This window comes from Euprymna scolopes, chromosome 25 (genome assembly GCF_053919585.1).
Source record: "Euprymna scolopes isolate OS-2025 chromosome 25, ASM5391958v1, whole genome shotgun sequence".
In the NCBI taxonomy this organism is placed as follows: Eukaryota; Metazoa; Mollusca; class Cephalopoda; order Sepiida; family Sepiolidae; genus Euprymna; species Euprymna scolopes.
Genome location: NC_136506.1, coordinates 57866022 through 57888554, shown reverse-complemented (window position 1 = coordinate 57888554; position 22533 = coordinate 57866022). Strand labels below are relative to the sequence as shown.

Below are 22533 nucleotides of genomic sequence, written 5' to 3'. Positions count from 1 at the left end.
CCTAAGACAGTAAAGTTTGAGGGTTTATCAATGTCGGAACCTAACACATTAAAGTTTGAGGGTCGATCAATGTTTGAACAGAAGACAGTAAAGTTTGAGGGTTTACCAATGTTAGAACCTATAACAGTAAGATTTTAGGGTCTATCAATGTCAAAACCTAACACAGTAAAGTTTGAGAGTTTATCAATGTCAGAACTTTAGACAGTCAAGTTTGAGGGTTTATCAATGTCAGAACCTAACACAGTAAAGTTTGAGGGTTTATCAATGTCAGACCCTAAGACAGTAAAGTTTGAGGGTTTATCAATGTCAGAACCTAACACAGAAAAGTTTGATGGTTTATCAATGTAAGAACCTCACACAGTAAAGTTTGAGGGTTTATCATTGTAAGAACCTCACACGGTAAAGTTTGAGGGTTTATCAATGTCAGACCATAACACAGTAAAGTTTGAGGGTTTATCAATAATAGAACCTAAGACAGTAAAGTTTGATGGTTTATCAATGTCAGAACCTCACACAGTAAAGTTTAAGGGTTTATCAATATCAGAACATAAACCTAAGACAGTAAGGTTTTAGGGTTTATCAATGTCAGAACCTAACACAGTATAGTTTGAGGGTTTATCAATGTCCGAACATAACACAGAAAAGTTTGAGGGTTTATCAATCTCAGAACCTAAGACAGTAAAGTTATAGGCTTTATCAATGTCAAAACCCAGGAGCGTAAAGTTTGAGGGTTTATCAATGTCAGAACCTCACACAGTAAAGTTTGAGGGTTTATCAATGTCAGAACCTTACACAGTAAAGTATGAGGGTTTATCAATGTAAGACCCTAAGACAGTAAAGTTTGAAGGTTTATCAATGTCAGAATATAACATAGTAAAGTTTGAGGGTTTATCAATGACAGAACCTAAGACAGTAAAGTTGGGGGGTTTATCAACGTCAGAACCTTACACAGTAAAGTGTGAGGGTTTATCGATGTGAGAACCTAACACATTAAAGTTTGAGGGTCGATCAATGTTAGAACAGAAGACAGTAAAGTTTGAGGGTTTACCAATGTCAGAACCTATGAGAGTAAGATTTGAAGGTTTATCAATGTCAGAACCTAACACAGTAAAGTTTTAGGGTTTATCAATGTCAGAACCTTAGACAGTCAAGTTTTAGGGTTTATCATTGTAAGAACCTCACACAGTAAAGTCTGAGGGTTTATCAATGTCAGAACCTTACACAGTAAAGTTTAAGGGTTTATCAACATTAGAACCTAAGACAGTAAAGTTTGAGGGTTTATCAATGTCAGAACCTAACACAGTATAGTTTGAGGGTTTATCAATGTCAGACCCTAAGACAGTAAAGTTTGATGGTTTATCAATGTCAGAACCTAACACAGAAAAGTTTGAGGGATTATCAATCTCAGAACCTAAGACAGTAAAGTTATAGGCTTTATCAATGTCAGAACCCAGGACCGTAAAGTTTGAGGGTTTATCAATGTCAGAACCTCACACAGTAAAGTTTGAGGGTTTATAAATGTCAGCACCGTACACAGTAAAGTATGAGGGTTTATCAATGTCAGACCCTAAGACAGTAAATTTTGAAGGTTTATCAATGTCAGAATATAACATAGTAAAGTTTGATGGTTTATCAATGACAGAACCTAAGACAGTAAAGTTGGAGGGTTATCAACGTCACATTCTAAGACAGTAAAGTTTGAGGGTTTATCAATGTGAGAACCTAACACATTAAAGCTTGAGTGTCGATCAATGTTAGAACAGAAGACAGGAAAGTTTGAGGGTTTACCAATGTCAGAACCTATGACAGTAAGATTTGAGGGTTTATCAATGTCAGAACCGTAGACAGTAATGTCTGAGGGTTTATCAATAATAGAACCTAAGACAGTAAAGTCTGAGGGTTTATCAATGTCAGAACCTAAGACAGTACAGTTTGAGGGTTTATCAATGTCGGAACCTAACACAGAAAGGTTTGAGGGTTTATCAATGTCAGAACCTAACACAGTAAAGTTTGAGGGTTTATCATTGTAACAACCTCACACAGTAAAGTTTGAGGGTTTATCAATGTGAGAACCTAACACAGTAAAGTTTAAGGGTTTATCAATAAAAAAACCTAAGACAGTAAAGTTTGAGGGTTTATCAATGTCAGAACCTAACACAGTATAGTTTGAGGGTTTATCAATGTCAGACCCTAAGACAGTAAAGTGTGATGGTTTATCAATGTCAGAACCTCACACAGTAAAGTTTAAGGGTTTATCAATGTCAGAACATAAGACAGTAAAGTTTGAGGGTTTATCAATGTCAAAACCTAAGACAGTAAAGTTTTAGGGTTTATCAATGTCAGAACCTAACACAGTAAAGTTTGAGGGTTTATCAATGTCAGAACCTAACACAGAAAAGTTTGAGGGTTTATCAATGTCAGAACGTTACACAGTAAAGTATGAGGGTTTATCAATGTCAGACCCTAAGACAGTAAAGTTTGAAGGTTTATCAATGTCAGAATATAACAGTAAAGTTTGATGGTTTATCAATGTCAGACCCTAAGATAGTAAAGTTTGAGGGTTTATCAATGACAGAACCTAAGACAGTAAAGTTGGAGGGTTTATCAATCTATGAACCTAAGACAGTAAATTGTGAGGGTTTATCAATGTGAGAAACTAACACATTGAACAGAAGAGAGTAAAGTTTGAGGGTTTACCAATCTCAGACCCTATGACAGTAAGATTTGAAGGTTTATCAATGTCAGAACCTAACACAGTAAAGTTTGAGGGTTTATCAATGTCAGAATCTTAGACAGTCAAGTTTGAGGGTTTATCAATGTAAGAACCTTACACAGTAAAGTCTGAGGGTTTATCAATGTCAGAACCTAACACAGTATAGTTTGAGGGTTTATCAATGTCAGACCCTAAGACAGTAAAGTTTGATGGTTTATCAATGTCAGAACCTAACACAGAAAAGTTTGAGGGTTTATCAATGTCAGAACCTGACACAGTAAAGTTTGAGGGTTTATCATTGTAAGCACCTAACACAGTAAAGTTTGAGGGTTTATCAATCTCAGAACCTAAGACAGTAAAGTGATAAGCTTTATCAATGTCAGAACCCAGGAGCGTAAAGTTTGAGGGTTTATCAATGTCAGAACCTAACACAGAAAAGTTTGAGGGTTTATCAATCTCAGAACCTAAGACAGTAAAGTGATAGGCTTTATCAATGTCAGAACCCAGGAGCGTAAAGATTAAGGGTTTATCAATGACAGAACCTAAGACAGTAAAGTTTGAGGGTTTATCAATGTCAGAACCTAACACAGTAAAGTTTGAGGGTTTATCAATGTCAGAACCTAACACAGAAAAGTTTGAGGGTTTATCAATCTCAGAACCTAAGACAGTAAAGTGATAGGCTTTATCAATGTCAGAACCCAGGACCGTAAAGTTTGAGGGTTTATCAATGTCAGAACCTCACACAGTATAGTTTGCGGGTTTATCAATGTCAGAACCTAAGACAGTAAAGTTTTAAGGTTTATCAATGTCAGAACATAAGACAGTACTGTTTGAGGGATCATCAATGTCAGAACCTAAGACAGTAAAGTTTGAGGGTTTATCAATGTAAGAACCTCACACAATAAAGTTTGAGGGTTTATCAATGTCAGAACCAAGGACAGCAAAGTTTGGGGGTTTATCAATGTCAGAACATAGGAGAGTAAAGTTTGAGGGTTTATAAATGTCATTATTCAACAAAGTAAAGTTTGAGGGTTTATCAATGTCAGAACCTAAGACAGTAATGTTTTAGTGTTCATCAATGTCAGAACCTTACACAGTAAAGTTTGAGGGTTTATCAATGTCAGAACCTTACACAGTAAAGTTTGAGGGTTTATCAATCTCAGAACCTAAGACAGTAAAGTTTGAGGGTTTACCAATGTCAGAACCGTAGACAGTAAAATTTGAGGGTTTATCAATGTCAGAACCTCACACAGTAAAGTTTGTGGGTTTATCAATGTCATAACCTAACACAGTAAAGTTTGAGGGTTTATCAATGCCAGAACCTAAGACAGTAAAGTTTGACGGTTTATCAATGCCAGAAGCTAACACATTAAAGTTTGAGGGTTTATTAATGTCAGACCCTTACACAGTAAAGTTTGGGGGTTTATCAATGTCAGAACCTCACACAGTAAAGTTTGAGGGTTTATCAATGTCAGAACCTAACACAGTAAAGTTTGAGGGTTTATCAATGTCAGAACCTAACACAGAAAAGTTTGAGGGCTTTTCAATGCCAGAACCTAAGACAGTAAAGTTTGAGGGTTTACCAATGTCAGAACCGTAGACAGTAAAATTTGAGGGTTTATCAATGTCAGAACCTAACACAGTAAAGTTTGTGGGTTTATCAATGTCATAACCTAACACAGTAAAGTTTGAGGGTTTATCAATGCCAGAACCTAAGACAGTAAAGTTTGACGGTTTATCAATGCCAGAACCTAACACATTAAAGTTTGAGGGTTTATTAATGTCAGACCCTTACACAGTAAAGTTTGGGGGTTTATCAATGTCAGAACCTCACACAGTAAAGCTTGAGGGTTTATCAATGTCAGAACCTAACACAGTAAAGTTTGAAGGTTTATCAATGTCAGAACCTAACACAGAAAAGTTTGAGGGCTTTTCAATGCCAGAACCTAAGACAGTAAAGTTTGAGGGTTTATCAATGACAGAACCTAAGACAGTAAAGTCTGAGGGTTAATCAATGTCAGAACACAGGATAGTAAAGTTTGAGGGTTTATCAATGTCAGAACCTTAGACAGTCAAGTTCGAGGGTTTATCAATGTCAGAACCTAACACAGTAAAGTCTGAGGGTTTATCAATGTCAGAACCTCACACAGTAAAGTGTGAGGGTTTATCAATGTCAGAACCTAAGACAGTAAAGTTTGAGGGTTTATCAATGTCAGAACCTCACACAGTAAATTTTGAGGGTTTATCAATGTCAGAACCTAACACATTTAAGTGTGAGGGTTTATCAATGTCAGAACCTAACACAGTAAAGTTTGAGGGTTTATCAATCTCAGAACCTAACACAGTAAAGTGTGAGGGTTTATCAATGTCAGAACCAAACACATTAAAGTTTGAGGGTTTATCAATGTCAGACCCTAACACAGTAAAGTCTGAGGGTGTCTCAATGTCAGAAACTAAGACTAGCAATACACATGAAAAAATTGAAATAGCTTGAAATATTTCAATATTGGTATGCATAGAAAGAGCTTGATGAGCTAAGAAAGGATCTGTTCAAATTTTTAAAATCTGATTAAAATTAAGGAAGTTATGGCTATTTTTGTGCCTCACACGTTTGGATATTTTCCCCTCTTTAAGACCATATGCGTTTCGTCACATTTTTTACACTACTTTTTCAGTAAAAATGTCATATCTTTGTTAAAACAGAAGACTAAAAAATGAAATTTACTGTATAAGTGTATTTTTGTACAAGGAATCAGAATATGCAACTGAAAATCTCCCAAAGTTTATGGTTTCCAAATAATCTGCAGTAAATGTGCATAAATATGCAGCAATTCCTTAAAAATGCCATGTATCCATAAACAGAAAAGAAGTTGGAGAACTCAAAGTTGAATTGTAATGTGCTTTATGTACAAAAAACTTAAATCTAAACATAAGACCATTTAAAAATGAATATAATGCAATATTTCTTTGGTATTATTGTAGATTAACACCTTCTGTTTAACCCCACTCAACTCCTTCTGACCACCCCTCCAAAATGTGATTCTACCTTTTTAGGAAATTATGTATAAAATGCCATGAAAAACTTTAATGAACGATAAACAAATTATTTTAGAATTGAATGTAAAATAATTCCCTCTTACAGATCATTCTAGCATTTTAGGGCAGTTAACTGTTTTTTTTTTCTATCGGAAAATATGCATGCTTTTTTTTTTTTTTTAAGATGATTATGTGTAGTTTTAAGAGGGTTTCTATGCAATGATAATATGTGGAGGGTTGCCATTCGGACTTTGAATTAATTGTAGGGCTAAGGAAAATTATGTGTGAACATACTGAAAACTTGACAGAAACAAAGCTAACAAAAACAATATTAGAGGGGGGAGCGGTTAGTTTCACAAAAATTTAATGTAAAATAATTCACCATTTCCTGGCCATTCTAGCATTTTAGGACAGTTAACCAATTTATTTTTATGTGTATTTTCTTTAAGGAAGGATCTATTTTTTGTTTGTTTGTTTTAGATGCTTGTATGTGGCTTACAGAGGTATTTTGTTGGGGGGGAGGGGGGCTTGCCACTCGAACTTAGTGTTATTGTTAGGGTTAAAGAGTGTTTTAGGAGGAGACTTGCCACACATAATTTGGATTAGAGGTGAAGTTACGAGAGCTTTTTTTCAAAGATTATTGGCTTTATATTATATATTTAGTTTTAATTTAATAAGAAACTGCGTTGCGAAATTTCAAAGAAAATTCCATAAATTTGTTGATTTCTATTTTCGAGGTTGAAGGTGTTTATTCCATAGGCCGTTTATACTACGCTGGAGCAGGTTGTAAAAATATCTTTCGCTTAATAAGTAGAAAAAAAAATTAACAAAATAAAAAGCTTCCTAATTGTAGTTTGATGTGTTTTCTAACTGCTTTTAAAATTTCAAGAATATTAATATAGATTTTGAGGGTTTGTATTACTATACACATAGATTCGAAAAAGTTGTCAAAAAACAAATATATAACAAATAAATGTTATCAAAAGCAAGTTACTTTTCTACCTAACTGGATAATTTTTTAGTGTTTTTATTTAATGTAACATGTTTATTCAGCTTGAAAACAGTGTTTACCGATGTTTTGGAAAATTTTAAATGGCGCCTGCCACCCGATTCTCTTGAAACGGTAAGTTTGGGGAAAAGAGTTAAAAATAAAAAAGTAGACAAAATACTGCTAGAAACTCGCTCAATATATGTTACCATGACATAGGCTGACATATATTCGGTGAGTTTTTAACAGTATTTTGTATAGTTTTTTTTTTTTAATTTTTAACTCCTTTTCTCAAACTTACCGTGTCAAAGAGAGTCGGGCCGGGCGCCATTTTTAATTTTCCAATACATCGGTAAACACTGTACGTTTTTCGAGCTGAATAAACATGTTACATTAAATAAAAACACTAGAAGATTATCCAGTTAGGTAGAAAAGTAACTTATCTTGCCTTTGATAACATTTATTTGTTATATATTTGTTTTTTGACAACTTTTTCGAATCTATGTATAAACGAGATTTTGATACTTATTTTGATTTTGAAAAAAAACATTTGTGGCTGTTCGCAGTAAAATATTGTTTTAATTCGCTGTTCAAAACTAATTTAAAGAATAAAAGTGCATGCAAGCTATATATCTACAAAAGTTTATTTTGTTTTTTTTAACCATGTTTTTAAATTTGACGAAAAATGTGAGAAATTGCAACAGATTCATAATGCCGAATTGGTTGGGATTGTTGTTATTATACATTCTGAAAACCGAATAGTTCTAAACTAATGTTATTCTGATAACAAAATAGCTCTAATTAAACATAAGAACATTTATATTCATATTTTCATGTTTTTCTTAATTCGTTCTTGAATAAAAATTAAAGAACGCGTGTTTGTTTATACACTGTGCTATGGCTGATTCTACAGGCTGGAGCTGCTGCTGCTGCTGCTAGTAATATTAACTTCATTTGACCAAATTCGAGAAATAGAAACAATTTTTTTTTTTGGGTAGGTCCTTTTAAATTATCAATTACCGCGGTCCTACTCAACATAAAATAATACTTTTAATTGATAAAGATAGTAAAAAGATTGATTTACTTACTACTGGGTGTCCGAAGAATTTTTTTTTCAAAATGTTCGATACTCGGCATATTAAAGTCTTATTTTTAACACGACAAAAAAAAGAAATGGTCAAAAATATTTCGGACACTTGACATTATTAAGATTAACACCTCTTCTTATTGATTCCCAAATTTCATGACAAAATTCTTCATACAATCACGGTATGGACCTTTAGAAAACAGGGGGGAGGGCCATTACAAAACCTTACCGAAAACGCCATTTTATGACGTTCACATTTTTATCACTTTATTTGCTTAAAACTCTTAAAATATATAATGTACATTCATATTTATTAATTCATTTGAAAGTATATTCATTTAAAAAAAAACAGTAGTAATTTGAAGACTTGAAGTACTTTGGTTTAAAAAAAATAACTATTTTAGTAAAACAACCTTGTAATCAGTGATTATACAAAGCGTTTTTTCGTCCGTGTGTATTACTACTAAGACAGTAAAGTTTTAGGGTTTATCAATGTTAGAACCTAAGACAGTAAAGTTTGAGGGTTTACCAATGTCAGAACCTATGACAGTAAAGTTTGAGGGTTTATTAATGTCAGAACCTCACACAGTAAAGTTTGAGGATTTATCAATGTCAGAACCGTAGACAGTAATGTGTCAGGGTTTATCAATGTCAGAATCTAACACAGTAAGTTTTGAGGGTTTATCAATGTCAGACACTAAGACAGTAAAGTTTGAGGGTTTATCAATGTCAGAACCTAACACAGTATAGTTTGACGGTTTATCAATGTCAGAAACTAACACAGTAAAGTTTGAGGGTTTATTTATGTCAGAACCTCACACAGTAAAGTTTTAGGGTTTATCAAGCTGAGTACCTAAGACAGTAAAGTTTGAGGGTTTATCAATGTCAGAACCTAAGACAGTAAAGTTTGAGGGTTTATCAAGATCAGAACCTAAAACAGTAAAGTTAGACGGTTTATCAATGTCAGAACCTAACACAGAAAAGTTTGAGGGTTTATCAATCTCTAACCCTAACACATTAAAGTTTAAGAGTTTATCAATGTCAGAACCTCACACAGTAAAGTCTGAGGGTTTCTCAATGTCAGACCCTAAGACAGTAAAGTTTGAAGGTTTATCAATGCCAGAACCTAAGACAGTAAAGTTTGAGGGTTTACCAATGTCAGACCATATGACAGTAAAGTTTGAGGGTTTATCAATGTATGAACCTCACACAGTAAAGTTTGTGGATTTATCAATGTCAGAACCGTAAACAGTAAAGTTTGAGAGTTTATCAATGTCAGAACCTAACACAGATAAGTTTCAGGGTTTATCAATGTCAGAACCTAACACAGTAAGGTTTGAGGGTTTATCAATGTAAGACACTAAGACAGTAAAGTTTGAGGGTTTATCAATGTCAGAACCTAACACAGTTAAGTTTGACGGTTTATCAATGTCAGAACCTCACACAGTAAAGTTTGAGGGTGTATCAATGTCAGAACCTAAAACAGTAAAGTGTGAGGGTTTCTCAATGTCAGAACCTAAGACAGTAAAGTTTAAGGGTTTATCAATGTCAGAACCTAAGACAGTAAAGTTTGAGTGTTTACCAATGTCAGAACCTATGAAAGTAAAGTTTGAGGGTTTATCCATGTATGAACCTTACACAGTAAAGTTTGCGGATTTATCAATGTCAGAACCGTAGACAGTAAAGTTTGAGGGTTTATCAATCTCAGAACCTAAGACAGTAAAGTTTTAGGGTTTATCAAGCTAAGTACCTAAGACAGTAAAGTTTGAGGGTTTATCAATGTCATAACCTAACACAGTAAAGTTTGAGGGTTTATCAAGGTCAGAACCTAACACAGTAAAGTTAGACGGTTTATCAATGTTATAACCTAACAAAGTAAAGTTTGAGGGTTTATCAATGTCAGAACTTAGAACTGAAAAGTTTGATGGTTTATCTATGTCAGAACCAAACACAGTATAGTTTGACGGTTTATAAATGTCAGAACCTAACACAGTAAAGTTTTAGGGTGTATCAATGTCAGAACCTAACACAGTAAAGTTTGAGGGTTTATCAATGTCTGACACTAAGACAGTACAGTTTGAGGGTTTATCAATGTCAGAACCTAACACAGTAAAGTGTGAGGGCTTATCAATGTCACAACCTAACACAGTACCGTTTGAGGGTTTATCAATGTCAGAACCCAACACAGTAAAGTTTGAGGGTTTATCAAGGTCAGAACCTAACACAGTAAAGTTAGACGGTTTATCAATGTAATAACCTAACACAGTAAAGTTTGAGGGTTTATAAATGTCAGAACTTAGGACAGAAAAGTTTGACGGTTTTTCTATGTCAGAACCAAACACAGTATAGTTTGACGGTTTATAAATGTCAGAACCTAACACAGTAAAGTTTTAGGGTGTATCAATGTCAGAACCTAAGACAGTAAAGTTTGAGGGTTTATCAATGTCTGACACTAAGACAGTACAGTTTGAGGGTTTATCAATGTCAGAACCTTACACAGTAAAGTGTGAGGGTTTATCAATGTCAGAACCTAACACATTAAAGTTTGAGGGTTTATCAATGTCAGAACCCAACACAGTAAAGTTTGACGGTTTATCAATGTAAGAACCTAAGACAATAAAGTTTGAGGGTTTATCAATGTCAGAAAGACAGTAAAGTGTGGGGCTTTATCAATCTCAGAACCTAAGACAGTAAAGTTTGAGGGTTTATCAATCTCAGAACCTAACACAGTAAAGTTTGATGGTTTATCGATGTTAGAACCTAACACAGTAAAGTTTGACGGTTTATCAATGTCAGAACCTAACACAGTAAAGGGCGAGGGTTTATCAATGTCAGAACCTAACACAGTAAAGTTTGAGGGTTTATCAATCTCAGAACCTGAGACAGTAATGTCTGAGGGTTTATCAATTAAAGAACACAGGACAGTAAAGTTTGAGGGTTTATCCATGACAGAACCTAGCACATTAAAGTTTGAGGGTTTATCAATGTCAGACCCTAACACAGTAAAGTTTGAGGGTTTATCAGTGTCAGAACCTAACACAGTAAAGTGTGAGTGTTTATCAATGTCAGAATCTAACACAGTAAGTTTTGAGGGTTTATCAATGTCAGACACTAAGACAGTAAAGTTTAAGGGTTTATCAATGCCAGAACCTAACACAGTTAAGTTTGAGGGTTTATTGTAAGAAACAAATGTAAGGAAAAATTCAAGATGGCGCCCGACTCTCTCTTTAACACGGTACGATATCCTCAACTCGGCACAAGAAGCAACAGCCACACGATTCCCCAGCCAACTCAATCGTCACTCCCCCACGTCTTTCCCCTCACCCGCTTTTATCGTCGTTCTAGGCCGGCTAAATTTGCATATTCCGAGAATTCGTGTGACTTTGCGAGACATCATACTTTACAAAAGACGGCGGTCGCCATCTTGGTCCTTCTTTTCTATTTTTGGTCGGTAACGCTGAGCTGGTCTCGAGGTAAGTCTTTTTCCCCTCATCCGTCTCTCCCACGTACCCACACAACACGCAAACACGCGGGCGCTTATTTCCTGGATGCACGTTACACTCCCCCCTGATCTGATGATCACATAGAGAGCACTGGGGGGTGGCCTTTTAGTGCGTGTGCTTCTGCGAAGAGGTACATTCACTGTTTCAGATTCGGGCTCTGGATCTGGTTCCGCCTCATCAGATGAAGTATCGCTATCAGTCTCTGGAAGGGGCTCACTGAATCCGTGCATCGGCAGCTCATCGCTAGACGCTTCACTGCTTTCTTCTGTAGTTGTATGACGCACCTCGGTAGCTGGGCGAAGATCTCGCACATGTCGTGGGGTTCCATCGACCAAAACAGACTGCTGGCTAATCACTCCAGATATGTGTCCTCGCTTAAACTTGTCGGTGCACCGATTTCCTGGAGGCCGCACCCACACTGGATCTCCCACTTCATATCTGTTATATGTTCCCTTGTCGGTTGGCTGCGTAGTGTTGATTCCCTTCACTCCGACTCGGTACGTGTAAATAGCATTCGCAGGTGCGGTTGAAGGGGACGTCCCGTCCTTTGGTGTAATGTTGTACCAATATGTTGCTTCCGCAATAGTACATCGCTTCCTGGCAGCAATTCTCTTGATGCTGCGATGGCTTCTTTCAGCAATGCCATTTCCTGATGGCACATGCGCACATCGCAACCATAGACGGACGCCCCACTCATCTAACAACTGCCGGACTTGCTGGCTACAAAACGCTGCATCATTGTCAGTCAGGAGCTCTTCCGGCGCACCTCGCTCAAAAAAAATGGATGATAGGTGGCGAACAACATTTGCTGAATCCTGTCTGGTCATCTGCCGCCACACCGCAAATCTCGTAGGCCCGCAATCAATGAGAGTTAGAAAGGGCTTGCCACTGTAATGGGTAATATCCATGGCCAGCCGCTGCCACACACTCTCAACTTCCAAGCGACCCTTCTGCCATCGCTCTGGTGCAGGATCAATAGACTGGCAAGCCTCACAATTTCTGACGATCTGTCTGACATCCATCTTGGTCACTGCTGGGTATGCACACCTCACAAAATAAAGGGTCCTCTTGATACCCGGATGTCCGCTCTGTGCATGAATTTTTTGTATTTGACATGGGTCGATTGCAACTGCACAAGATCGAGCAGTAATCTCCATTCCCATCTTCGCGGCTTCATACCATTTGTGAGGTACACGGGTCAGTTGGTCAGCACGATTACAATGTGATGGCACCAGAGTGACGCTCAGTGATAGCCCATACTCAGATACCAGGTTTTTTAGCGTGTCTAGCCTTCTCCGTATTAACATTTCGCTTGCTGCCTTGGTACGGATTCGTGTCCGTCCTGAAAGTGTGTCAGACACCCAGTGGTAGACACAGAGAGAATCTGTGTACAAGGTCAACTTCTTAGACTGCCACTGCAGGGCCAGATTTACCCCCTTTACAACAGCGTCCAGCTCTGCCAGGTTGATATGCTGAGAATCTGTTACGGGCCGCAGCCAACACGCATCCTCGAACACGTTTCCTCCTTGCTCCAACGATACTCCCAACGCCAAAGAACTGGCATCAACCCACACACCTACGTTGTCTCCGTTAACACACCACCGCCCACAGGCAGGGTCCTTCTTGTTCACTCTCTCCAGTGTCTCTTTAATCATCAGAGTTAGTAGGACATCATCGGATATGTCATCCCAACCCGTGGTTGTTAAATTTGCTCTGCGTTTAATCACACCAACAGCTGCGCGGAGCCAGCCACAGACCGGTAAGTGACCAACAAGTTTTCCACACCAAGAAAAAACGGTCCGCCTTGTAACGAGGTTGGGGATGCTTGGAATTTCACTGCCACGCCTTCATTGTAGGGTGCCATCCTCTTCATAAACATCCAATCCCAATACACGTGCTCCTTCCCTTAAACGTTCGGGATTCTTGCATTCCAGACCAAACTGAGCCAACTTTTCTTTGACACACGACGCAGACTGTACATCTTCATTGACGTATACGTCATCAATGTAAGCTGACGTTGAGTCCCTCATGGGCTTTTCTTGGGACAATACTGTGTTGACAATAGTCTTCATGATCTGTGGTGCCACATTTAGGCCGAAGCCAAGGCGTGTAAGGCAGTACCTCTGCCCCTGGAACCAAACTGTCTGGAACGGCCACAACGTCTCATCCACTCGCACCTGTAAATAGGCTTTTCGTAAATCCAATATTGAGACATTAGTGCCTTTCTGACGCCATTCCCTCAACTTACTGGCGCATACGTCAGCATCGGCAGTGTAGGCTTCAATATGCTTGTTAAGCTCCCTATAGTCCAGCACGGGCCGTACTTTCGACTTGTTATGCTGGACTACTGCCATCAAGGGTATTAGACCCTTCGGAGGCCCAAGCTTGTTCTCAGGGTAGGGGATTAACCAGCCATCTTGGATCCACGCCTTTAGTTCCCTTTCGTATTCTGCTCGGGCCTCACTGGGTATAGGGTACTCTGCAACCCCATTCTTGAGTTTAGTCGGTGCCATTCCCTCGGTCCACTTCCAAGATGCAATCCAGGCCCTCTTGCGCGAGTCGTAGTCCACTGTAAAATCCGGCCGATCGATATGGAGCGCTGCACACACTGGGGCCTCTAAGAATCGCACCTTTCCATCCCGATGAATTGCGACTCCCCCCAGCGCCTTGATGGCATCGTATCCGAGCAACAGGTCAAACCCCAGGAGATTTCCTTGGGTCAGGAGCACATTGATCTTAGTGGCTGCACCGGTGTCCGTGTAGATCTTGACAGTTCCAGCTCCACAGCATGTCTGGGTCTCGCCTCCTATCGTGGTGACTTTGATCTTCCTCTTAGTCCAACTTGGACACAGCCTGGTGCTCACTATAGTATGCGAACAGCCTGAGTCGAGAAGTGCTGAGCAGGGTATCCTGTTTACGTAGACGGATATTACTGGTTGCGCCTTGTTCAAATTTTGCTCGGGGAGCAGGGCGGCGCTGACGTCCTCTTCCCTGATACGTTTCCCGCACAGTTTTGGGCTAGATGCCCCAAACCGCCACACTTAAAACAGCGCACACGCCCCCTGTTGGTGCAATTCCTTGCAAAATGTCCGCGTCGGCCGCAGCGAAAACATTTCCCATTGCTTGCAGGGTTCTGATTCGGAATCTCCCGAGCGCCAATCTGGCCTGTCTGTGTCGCCATCACAACTTGCTCCCCCATGTCCTCCTCATCTTTGATGATGGCTCGAGCACGTTCCATCAAGTGTTCCATGGTCGTTGTTGAAACGCTGGTTGAGGCTCTCAGTAGCTGCTTCACCCGAGTGGGAAGGCCCGCCACAAACGCGTACGCGAGCGTCCGCTCCGACACCCCTCCACCGAACAGAACTGCGAGTTTCTTTAACTCAGCGAAGAAAACGTCCACGCTTTCCTCCGGTAGAAGTTTTCGGGAAGCAAATTTTTCATAGGCCGTACAAGGATCCATGGCAAATGCCTTGTACAGCGCAGCTTTAATTGCGGTGACATCTCCCTTTTCGGCAGCACTGAGTTGCTGATATACACTCAAGGCACCCCCAGCCAATCTCAGGGGAATTACAGTGTGTACCCTTTTCACCTCACAAAGGTCGCACGTCAGCTCGACCCTTTCAACCCAGTCGACGATGGACGTGGACCCGTCAAACTCGGGTATGAGCTTTAAGTCAAATTTCGACTCGGTCATAGTCCTAGAGGCCAAATGGCCGGAATAGCTTGTAAGAAACAAATGTAAGGAAAAATTCAAGATGGCGCCCGACTCTCTCTTTAACACGGTAAGATATCCTCAACACGGCACAAGAAGCAACAGCCACACGATTCCCCAGCCAACTCAATCGTCACTCCCCCACGTCTTTCCCCTCACCCGCTTTTATCGTCGTTCTAGGCCGGCTAAATTTGCATATTCCAAGAATTCGTGTGACTTTGCGAGACATCATACTTTACAAAAGACGGCGGTCGCCGTCTTGGTCCTTCTTTTCTATTTTTGGTCGGTAACGCTGAGCTGGTCTCGAGGTAAGTCTTTTTCCCCTCATCCGTCTCTCCCACGTACCCACACAACACGCAAACACGCGGGCGCTTATCTCCTGGATGCACGTTACAATGTCAGAACCTAACACAGTAAAGTTTGAGGGTGTATAAATGTCAGAACCTCACACAGTAAAGTCTGAGGGTTTCTCAATGTCAGAACCTAAGACAGTAAAGTTTGAGGGTTTATCAATGCCAGAATCTAAGACAGTAAAGTTTGAGGGGTTACCAATATCAGAACCTATGACAGTAAAGTTTGAGGGTTTATCAATGTATGAACCTCACACAGTAAAGTTTGTGGATTTATCAATGTCAGAACCGTAGACAGTAAAGTTTGAGGGTTTATCAATGTCAGAACCTAACACAGATAAGTTTCAGGGTTTATCAATGTCAGAACCTAACACAGTAAGGTTTGAGGGTTTATCAATGTCAGACACTAAGACAGTAAAGTTTGACGGTTTATCAATGTCAGAACCTAAGACAGTAAAGTGATAGGCTTTATCAATGTCAGAACCCAGGACCGTACAGTTTGATGGTTTATCAATGTCAGAACCTGAGACAGTAATGTCTGAGGGTTTCTCAATGTCAGAACCTAAGACAGTAAAGTTTGAGGGTTTATCAATGTATGAACCTCACGCAGTAAAGTTTGTGGATTTATCAATGTCAGAACCATAGACAGTAAAGTTTGAGGGTTTATCAATGTCAGAACCTAACACAGATAAGTTTCAGGGTTTATCAATGTCAGAACCTTACACAGTAAAGTTTGAGGGTTTATCAATGTCAGAACCAAACACAGGAAAGTTTGAGGGTGTATCAATGTCAGAACCTAACACAGTAAAGTTTGAGGGTTTATTTATGTCAGAACCTCACACAGTAAAGTTTGAGGGTTTATCAATGTCAGAACCTAAGACAGTAAAGTTTTAGGGTTTATCAATGTCAGAACCTAACACAGTCTAGTTTGACGGTTTATCAATGTCAGAACCTATGACAGTAAAGTTTGAGGGTTTATCAATGTATGAACCTCACGCAGTAAAGTTTGTGGATTTATCAATGTCAGAACCATAGACAGTAAAGTTTGAGGGTTTATCAATGTCAGAACCTAACACAGATAAGTTTCAGGGTTTATCAATGTCAGAACCTTACACAGTAAAGTTTGAGGGTTTATCAATGTCAGAACCAAACACAGGAAAGTTTGAGGGTGTATCAATGTCAGAACCTAACACAGTAAAGTTTGAGGGTTTATTTATGTCAGAACCTCACACAGTAAAGTTTGAGGGTTTATCAATGTCAGAACCTAAGACAGTAAAGTTTTATGGTTTATCAATGTCAGAACCTAACACAGTCTAGTTTGACGGTTTATCAATGTCAGAACCTAACACAGTAAAGTTTGAGGGTTTATTTATGTCAGAACCTCACACAGTAAAGTTTGAGGGTTTATCAATCGCAGAACCTAAGACAGTAAAGTTTTAGGGTTTATCAAGCTAAGTACCTAAGACAGTAAAGTTTGAGGGTTTATCAATGTCAGAACATAAGACAGTAAAGTTTGAGGGTTTATCAATGTCAGAACCTAACACAGTAAGTTTGAGGGTTTATCAATCTCAGAACCAGAGACAGTAATGTCTTTGGGTTTACCAATTTCGGAAGACAGGACAGTAAAGTTTGAGGGTTTATCCATGACAGAACCTAGCACATTTAAGTTTGAGAGTTTATCAATGTCAGACCCTAACACAGTAAAGTTTGAGGGTTTATCAATGTCAGAACCTAACACAGTAAAGTGTGAGGGTTTATCAATGTCAGAATCCAACACGGTAAGTTTTGATGGTTTATCAATGTCAGACACTAAGACAGTAAAGTTGGAGGGTTTATCAATGCCAGAACCTCACACAGTAAAGTTTGAGGGTTTATCAATCTCAGAACCTAAGACAGTAAAGTGATAGGCTTTATCAATGTCAGACACTAAGACAGTAAAGTGTTAGGGTTTATCAATGTCAGAACCTAAGACAGTAAAGTTTTAAGGTTTATCAATATCAGAACCTAACACAGTAAAGTTTGAAGGTTTATCAATGTCAGAACCTGACACAGTAAAGATTGAGGGTTTATCAATGTCAGAACCTCACACAGTAAAGTTTGAGGGTTTATCAATGTCAGAACCAAGGACAGTAATGTTTGGGGGTTTATCAATGTCAGAACATAGGAGAGTAACGTTTGAGGGTTTATCAATGTCAGACTCTAAGACAGCAATGTCAGCATATAACATAGTAAAGTTTGAGGGTTTATCAATGTCAGAACCTACCACAGTAAAGTTTGAGGGTTTATCAATGTCAGATCCTAAGACAGTAAAGTTTGATGGTTTATCAATGTCAGAACCTAAGACAGTAAAGTTTAAGGGTTTATCAATGTAAGAACCTAAGACAGTAAAGTTTGAGGGTTTATCAATCTCAGAACCTAAGACAGTAAAGTGATAGGCTTTGTCAGAACCGTAAAGTTTGAGGGTTTATGAATGTCAGAACCTCACACAGTATGGTTTGAGGGTTTATCAATGTCAGAACCAAAAACAGTAAAGTTTGAGTGTTTATCAATGTCAGAACCTTACACAGTAAAGTATGAGGGTTTATCAATTTCAGACCCTAAGACAGTAAAGTTCGAAGGTTTATCAATGTCAGAATATAAAATAGTAAAGTTTGATGGTTTATCAATGTCAGAACCTTAGACAGTAAAGTTTGAGGGTTTATCAATGACAGAACCTAAGACAGTATAGTTGGAGGGTTTATCAACGTCAGAACCTAAGAAAGTAAAGTGTGAGGGTTTATCAATGTGAGAACCTAACACATTAAAGTTTGAGGGTCGATCAATGTTAGAACAGAAGACAGTAAAGTTTGAGGGTTTACCAATGTCAGAACCTATGACAGTAAGATTTGAAGGTTTATCAATGTCAGCACCTAACACAGTAAAGTTTGAGGGTTTATCAATGTCAGAACCTTAGACAGTAAAGTTTGAGGGTTTACCAATGTCAGAACCTAACACAGTAAAGTTTGAGGGTGTATCAATGTCAGAACCTAACACAGTAAAGTTTGAGGGTTTATCAATGTCAGAACCTAACACAGTAAAGTTTGAGGGTTTATCAATGCCAGAACCTAACACAGTATAGTTTGACGGTTTATCAATGTCAGAACCTAACACAGTAAAGTTTGAGGGTTTATCAATCTCAGAACCTAAGACAGTAAAGTTTTAGGTTTTATCAAGCTAAGTACCTAAGACAGTAAAGTTTGAGGGTTTATCAATGTCAGAACCTAAGACAGTAAAGTTTGAGGGTTTATCAATGTCAGAACCTAACACAGTAAGTTGGAGGGTTTATCAATCTCAGAACCTGAGACAGTAATGTCTATGGGTTTATCAATTTCGGAACACAGGACAGTAAAGTTTGAGGGTTTATCCATGACAGAACCTAGCACATTAAAATTTGAGGGTTTATCAATGTCAGACCCTAACACCGTAAATATTGTGGGTTTATCAATGTCAGAATCTAAGACAGTAAAGTTTGAGGGTTTATCAATGTCAGAACCTAACACAGTAAAGTTTGAGGTTTTATCAATGTCAGAACCTCTCACAGTAAAGTTTGAGGATTTATTAATGTCAGAACCTCACACAGTAAAGTTTGAAGGTTTATCAATGTCAGACACTAAGACAGTCAAGTTTGAGGGTTTAGAACCTAAGACAGTAAAGTTTGAGGGTTTATCAATGTCAGAACCTAACACAGTAAAGTTTGAGGGTTTATCAAGGTCAGAACCTAACACAGTAAAGTTAGAAGGTTTATCAATGTCATAACCTAACAAAGTAAAGTTTGAGGGTTTATCAATGTCAGAACTTTGGACAGAAAAGTTTGACGGTTTATCAATGTCAGAACCACAGTAAAGTTTGACGGTTTATCAATGTCAGAACTTAAGACAGTAAAGTTTGAGGGTTTATCAATGTCAGAACCTCACACAGTAAAGTGTGAGGGTTTATCAATGTCAGAACCTACCACAGTAAAGTTTGAGGGTTTATTTATGTCAGAACCTCACACAGTAAAGTTTGAGGGTTTATCCATGACAGAACCTAGCACATTACAGTTTGAGGGTTTATCAATGTCAGAACCTAACACAGTAAAGTGTGAGGGTGTATCAATTTCAGAAACTAACACAGTATAGTCTAAGGGTTTCTCAATGTCAGAGCCTAAGACAGTAAAGTTTGAGGGTTTATCAATGCCAGAACCTCAGACAGTAAAGTTTGAGGGTTTATCAATGTCACAACCTATGACAGTAAAGTTTGAGGGTTTATCATATGTATGAACCTCACACCGTAAAGTTTGTGGACTTATCAATGTCAGAACCGTAGACAGTAAAGTTTGAGGGTTTATCAATCTCAGAACCTAAGACAGTAAAGTTTTAGGGTTTATCAAGCTAAGTACCTAAGACAGTCAAGTTTGAGGGTTTATCAATGTCAGAACCTACCACAGTAAAGTTTGAGGGTTACTCAAGGTCAGAAGCTTACACAGTAAAGTTTGAGGGTTATCAATGTCGGAACCTAACACAGTAAAGTTAGAGGGTTTATCAATGTCAGACACTAAGACAGTAAAGTTGGAGGGTTTATCAATGTCAGACACTAAGACAGTAAAGTTTGAGGGTTTATCAATGCCAGAACCTAACACAGTTAAGTTTGACGGTTTATCAATGTCAGAACCTAACACAGTAAAGTGTGAGGGTGTATCAATGTCAGAACCTAACACAGTATAGTCTGAGGGTTTCTCAATGTCAGAGCCTAAGACAGTAAAGTTTGAGGGTTTATCAATGCCAGAACCTCAGAAAGTAAAGTTTGAGGGTTTATCAATGTCACAACCTATGACAGTAAAGTTTGAGGGTTTATCATATGTATGAACCTCACACCTTAAAGTTTGTGGATTTATCAATGTCAGAACCGTAGACAGTAAAGTTTGAGGGTTTATCAAGGTCAGAACCTAAAACAGTAAAGTTAGACGGTTTATCAATGTCAGAACCTAACACAGAAAAGTTTGAGGGTTTATCAATCTCAGACCCTAATATATTAAAGTTTGAGAGTTTATCAATGTCAGACCCTTACACAGTAAAGTTTGAGGGTGTATCATATGTATGAACCTCACACCGTAAAGTTTGTGGACTTATCAATGTCAGAACCGTAGACAGTAAAGTTTGAGGGTTTATCAATCTCAGAACCTAAGACAGTAAAGTTTGAGGGTTTATCAAGCTAAGTACCTAAGACAGTAAAGTTTAAGGGTTTATCAATGTCAGAACCTACCACAGTAAAGTTTGAGGGTTTATCAAGGTCAGAAGCTTACACAGTAAAGTTTGAGGGTTATCAATGTCGGAACCTAACACAGTAAAGTTTGAGGGTTTATCAATGTCAGAACCTAAGACAGTAAAGTTTGAGGGTTTATCAATGCCAGAACCTAACACAATTAAGGTTGACGGTTTATCAATGTCAGAACCTAACACAGTAAAGTGTGAGGGTGTATCAATTTCAGAAACTAACACAGTATAGTCTAAGGGTTTCTCAATGTCAGAGCCTAAGACAGTAAAGTTTGAGGGTTTATCAATGCCAGAACCTCAGACAGTAAAGTTTGAGGGTTTATCAATGTCACAACCTATGACAGTAAAGTTTGAGGGTTTATCATATGTATGAACCTCACACCGTAAAGTTTGTGGACTTATCAATGTCAGAACCGTAGACAGTAAAGTTTGAGGGTTTATCAATCTCAGAACCTAAGACAGTAAAGTTTTAGGGTTTATCAAGCTAAGTACCTAAGACAGTCAAGTTTGAGGGTTTATCAATGTCAGAACCTACCACAGTAAAGTTTGAGGGTTACTCAAGGTCAGAAGCTTACACAGTAAAGTTTGAGGGTTATCAATGTCGGAACCTAACACAGTAAAGTTAGAGGGTTTATCAATGTCAGACACTAAGACAGTAAAGTTGGAGGGTTTATCAATGTCAGACACTAAGACAGTAAAGTTTGAGGGTTTATCAATGCCAGAACCTAACACAGTTAAGTTTGACGGTTTATCAATGTCAGAACCTAACACAGTAAAGTGTGAGGGTGTATCAATGTCAGAACCTAACACAGTATAGTCTGAGGGTTTCTCAATGTCAGAGCCTAAGACAGTAAAGTTTGAGGGTTTATCAATGCCAGAACCTCAGAAAGTAAAGTTTGAGGGTTTATCAATGTCACAACCTATGACAGTAAAGTTTGAGGGTTTATCATATGTATGAACCTCACACCTTAAAGTTTGTGGATTTATCAATGTCAGAACCGTAGACAGTAAAGTTTGAGGGTTTATCAAGGTCAGAACCTAAAACAGTAAAGTTAGACGGTTTATCAATGTCAGAACCTAACACAGAAAAGTTTGAGGGTTTATCAATCTCAGACCCTAATATATTAAAGTTTGAGAGTTTATCAATGTCAGACCCTTACACAGTAAAGTTTGAGGGTGTATCATATGTATGAACCTCACACCGTAAAGTTTGTGGACTTATCAATGTCAGAACCGTAGACAGTAAAGTTTGAGGGTTTATCAATCTCAGAACCTAAGACAGTAAAGTTTGAGGGTTTATCAAGCTAAGTACCTAAGACAGTAAAGTTTAAGGGTTTATCAATGTCAGAACCTACCACAGTAAAGTTTGAGGGTTTATCAAGGTCAGAAGCTTACACAGTAAAGTTTGAGGGTTATCAATGTCGGAACCTAACACAGTAAAGTTTGAGGGTTTATCAATGTCAGAACCTAAGACAGTAAAGTTTGAGGGTTTATCAATGCCAGAACCTAACACAATTAAGGTTGACGGTTTATCAATGTCAGAACCTAACACAGTAAAGTGTGAGGGTGTATCAATGTCAGAACCTAACACAGTATAGTCTGAGGGTTTCTCAATGTCAGAGCCTAAGACAGTAAAGTTTGAGGGTTTATCAATGCCAGAACCTCAGACAGTAAAGTTTGAGGGTTTATCAATGTCACAACCTATGACAGTAAAGTTTGAGGGTTTATCATATGTATGAACCTCACACCGTAAAGTTTGTGGACTTATCAATGTCAGAACCGTAGACAGTAAAGTTTGAGGGTTTATCAATCTCAGAACCTAAGACAGTACAGTTTTAGGGTTTATCAAGCTA

At 38.4% G+C, this 22533-nt stretch overlaps 1 protein-coding gene across 1 annotated transcript in view; it reads right to left on the bottom strand.

Annotated features, from left to right (window-relative positions):
• LOC145247363 (inosine triphosphate pyrophosphatase-like) overlaps nucleotides 1–22533 on the bottom strand; it is a 246892-nt gene that overhangs the window by 207488 nt on the left and 16871 nt on the right. The gene's annotated exons all lie outside the window — the stretch shown is intronic.